This window comes from Dendrobium catenatum, unplaced genomic scaffold (genome assembly GCF_001605985.2).
Source record: "Dendrobium catenatum unplaced genomic scaffold, ASM160598v2 original_scaffold_190442, whole genome shotgun sequence".
In the NCBI taxonomy this organism is placed as follows: domain Eukaryota; kingdom Viridiplantae; phylum Streptophyta; class Magnoliopsida; order Asparagales; family Orchidaceae; genus Dendrobium; species Dendrobium catenatum.
In genome coordinates, this window is record NW_021508860.1 from 54059 (window position 1) to 58944 (window position 4886).

Genomic DNA, 4886 nt, shown 5'->3' on the forward strand with positions numbered 1-4886 from the left:
TGCCTAGTTGAAAATATTACTAGGATCCATTCTCAAACAATCTCTTGTCAGTAAGGACGTGGTACGTGTCCTCTAACCGGCAGTTTCGCCGCTAAATGGCACTGCAGGTAAACGGTTATGACCCTGGGCCCTCTGAACCGAGTGGTTTTGCCGCCAAATGGCACCACAGATACCGGTTATGGCCAGAGCCAATACGCTCCTTAATGGCGTTAAATCCTTGAGATATGAATCAATAGGATATGATCGATAGGGCACAAAGCCCTCTGTTAGTTAAGGTGGATTCAAATTTGTCCCCTTAGACAACATCCAACCCAGGTCTACAAGGTCTCCTTGGACGAAGCAACACATGGCTGCCGACAAGGATCCTTCTGTCAGGTTGGGTCGACTACCTCCTCTGACTAAGTAGACCAGGGACCACGATGGCCCGGGACGACGAAACCATGGGATCTTGATCGGGTCCATCATCCATAACCCCACCATCCGCTTTAAGTGAAAGATGGTGAAATTCCTATTTTAAATATTAAACTTTCTAAATGCCCAAATTCAAATCTAATTTTTAAATTCTAAACCTATGCTGCTACTATATGCCAGATAACACGTATTCTATAGGTATCTGATTGACGACTAGCCTTAATCAAAAGTTCTCTCTCATTATTGGGAGGGGTAATTAACTATAAGGGCTTGCTCCTATAGGAAACCAGAACTCAGATCATAAAGTCCTCAAAAAATAAGGGCGAAATCTCTGGTTAGTGTCTTATCTACAAACCCATTTGCCTTCCAAAATTTACTTCGGAACTTATTCAGTTAAAACTCCCTCGCCGAATAAAAAGAAAAGCGAGCGGAGGCCGGGGCCGAATTTTCAGAGCCCACACATTCATTTATGTCTAACTTTGAATCTTGGCCTTTAGGCACTGGTACAGGAATTTCTGGAGGGAAGGAAGAGGAAAAGTTGCAACTCTGTTGAAGCAACTAGGTGTTCATGTGAAGGGAAGCAAAAAAATTCTCCTGTGAATGAGGAGGTTTCACTTTTGCTTGAGGGTGGAGAAAAAGTTGAGGTCTGGTGCATCAATGGTAGTGCGAAGACACCAACTCTGCTAGAAGATTTTGGCAAATTCTTCAGTATTGATTGTTATATCATACTTTATATATATCATTATGCTGAGAAAAAGGAGGATTACTTCCTAGCCTGTTGAATTGGAAATGAAAGCATTCGGGATGATCCTATGAAGGCTACTTGATTGGCCAATACAATGTGGACTTCCATAAAAGGCATACCTATTCAAGGTTGCATTTTTCAAGGGAAGGACCACCACAATTCATTGCACTCTTTCAGCCCATGGTTGTTTTGAAGGGTGGTCTGAGCATAGGCTACAAGAAGTCAGTGGAAGAGCAGAATGTTAGAGATTAAACCTATGCCTCTGATGGCATTGCATTAATTCATGTGTCTGGTACTTCAGTTCTTAATAATAAAGTAGTTCAGGTTGATGCGGTTGCAGCATCTTTAAATTCCTATGACTGCTTTATTCTGCAATCTGGAAATACGCTCTTTATATGGCAAGGAACATCAAGCACGTTTGAGCAACATCAGTGGGCCACAAACATTGTAGAAATTTTGAAGCCTGGGGCTAGATTTAAACAAACAAAGTAGGGAACAGAGAGCTCTGCTTTTGGTTCACTCTTAAAGGAAAACAAAGTTTCTCCAGCAATAAAGTAACAACAAATATTGTTAGAGATCCCCATTTGTACACATTCTCCTTTAACGAGAAAAAATTAGAGGTCACTGAAGTTTTCAACTTTGTGCAAAATGATCTGCTAAGTGAGGATATGTTGAAGTTTCTAATAGATAGGGAGAATTACACCGGGTGCATTTATCCAGACTGGTTCAGTCAACCAAACCCACCTTCTTATGGTGGCCAACCAAAAATCTTCTGATAAGCCTGAAGTTCCTCCTACCCCGGCATAATGACGCAAGAGCTGAGGCGTAGTTTTGTTATTTTCCCTGTTTCCCTGTTTTTGTTGCTTTAATTTGTCTTGTTTTGTTTTAGTTATATAAACTTGGTGTTACAACTATGTAGCTGTACATGTAGCCATATGCTTGTATATATATCTTGAGATTGTGTCCTGTAGAAGGAGATTTTTAGAGATTAATAGAATTGGAGTTTTACTCTGTTTTGAATTCCTGTATCTTAAGATTTGTTTTTAGATGGTGGGTTCTTTCTCCAAGTAGTTCTAGGAGTGGTGTCCGACGACAGTCACCGGATCATCGACGAGGAGTCGTCGAGCCCTCCGGTCCGGCGTCATTGATGGTGGATGATAGCCTTCGTATTGTTGGCCATAACAATATCTTTGCCATTGGAGACATCACTAATATTCCTGTATGTTTAATTCATACACCATCCTTACCGCTCATATACCACAATTAATATACCCTAAACTTCATTACAACTCACATTTTTATGTCTTGCAATGTTTTTCATTTAAAATGTTAAATGAAAATTATTTTATTTTAAAATGGCATGTTAGATCTATATATATTATGCATATATTTTTTAGAAGGTGGTATATTAATTGTGGTTTGATATTGTTATTGATCATAATTTATTTTTAGGGGAATTTACAAACATACCATTGAATTATGTATATTTATATATCTAACACCTCAATGTTTATATTTATTTATCTAAACACTTAATTCTTAAATCATATCAAAATGTCTCTAATTCTAACTTATTTAAGGTGAATTAAATATTTTCAGCCATATATTTTGATGTGCTTAAGAAATTAAAGTGTTAAATAAGTAATTATAAAATTTTAGAGGTTAGATTTGCAAATTTATAAGAATTTAGTGGTATGTATGTAAATCTCCCTTATTTTTAATCATTTGATGTATTTGTATTATTTTTAAGCAAGTTTTACACTCATTGAAAGTTAGCTATGTTTTGACGCATTTATTCATATGAATTACCATACATAAGAATAGCACGATTTACCAAGAGGTTGTGGACCAACATGACATCTTAATTTCTATGGTACATGTATAATATAGAGATGTTGAAAATATATGAACTTTCCTAGGTGTAATAGCATCCCTCTTTTTAGTCCTACCTAATTCAAATTCATAATTTAATTATTTCAAATATTGAATATGCTATCATTTTTCTCAGATCAAGGAAATTTAGCAAATACAAGTTAACAAGTAATATAACTTATAAACAAGAAAGATTCCACCAGAAAATAACATAGAAAGAAAGATGAAGGAAATGCCTTAGAGTGTATTTTAACTAAGGAATATCAAATTCTTTTACTTCAGGAATAAAATTTTAGTGAGAAAGTGAGAGATGGGTACTTGTCTATAAAGGATGTTGGATTCTGAGAGGAAGCTTGAGCTTCTTGATTAAGAGAGAGAGGGAGAGAGACATGGACGAATGAGAGAGAGAGAGAGAGAGAGAAGATTTTGGAGGAAAATAATACTATAGTTTATTGAATTTTTTCCAACCTTTACATCAACCTATAGCATCTATATATATAGATATTTAACACTGATGTGAGGTCTTGCAAAACAACTTAATCTAAACTGAACTAATTCCTATTTTTAAGAATAAAGGTGATGTACAAGATTGTGTGAATTATAGAGGTATTAAGTTAATGTGTCATACTTTAAAACTATGGGAGCGAGTTTTGGAGCATAAGTTGCGGCGTGATACTAATGTTTCTCAAAATCAATTTGGATTCATGCCGGGTAGGTCGACTATGGAAGCCATACATTTATTAAGAGGTTTGATAGAGAAATATAGAGAAAATAAGGAGGATCTACATATGATATTTATTGATTTAGAAAAAGCATATGATAAAGTTCCAAGAGAAGTGCTATGGAGAGTTCTTGAAAAGAAAGGAGTCAATAATGCTTATATTCAAATCATTAAAGATATGTATGCAAGAGCTATTACTTGTGTTCAAACACAAGGTGGATTGACCAAGTATTTTCCTATTTTGGTTGGGTTACATCAAGGATCAGCCTTAAGCCCATATCTTTTTACTTTAGTCACGGATGTTCTCACTAGACATTTGCAAGAGGATGTACCTTGGTGTATGCTTTTTGCTGATGATATTCTTCTTGTTGATAAGACTAGAGAGGAAGTTGAAGGTAAACTTGAATTATGGAGGTCAACCTTAGAGACTAAAGGTTTTCGCTTGAGTAGATCTAAAACAGAATATATGGAGTGTAATTTTAGTAGTAATAGACCTAGTGAGGGGATTGTGACTTTGGGCAATCAAGTCATCACGTTTTAGATATCTTGGATCTATTGTTCAGAGTGATGGTGAAATAGATGGGGATATTATCAGCAGAATTCAAGTTGGATGGTTGAAGTGGAGGAATGCATCGGGCTTGTTATGTGATAGAAATGTACCCCTCAAACTTAAGGGAAAATTCTATAAGATGGTAGTGAGGCCTGCAATGATTTATGGTGCCGAATGTTGGCCTTTAAAAGAGAAGCATAATACTAAGTTAAGTGTGACAGAGATGAGGATGCTCAGGTGGATGAGTGGCTTTACCCTTAGAGATAGGATACGAAATGAGCATATACGTGAAAAGGTTGGAGTAGCTCCAATAGAAGATAAGATTAGAGAAAGTCGCCTTAGATGGTTTGCTCACATAAAAAGGCGGCCTTCCGACGACCCAGTTAAGAGAGTAGAGGTATTAGATTTGACTTATGTTAAGAAAGGTAGGGGTAGACCTAAAAAGACTTGGTTAGAAAATATTAGGAATGACCTTTCTTTATTAGATTTAAACGAGAATTTGACTTTTAATAGGACACAATGAAGAAAAAGGATTCATGTAGCCGACCCCACGTAGTGGGATAAAGGCTTCATGTTGTTGTTGTTGT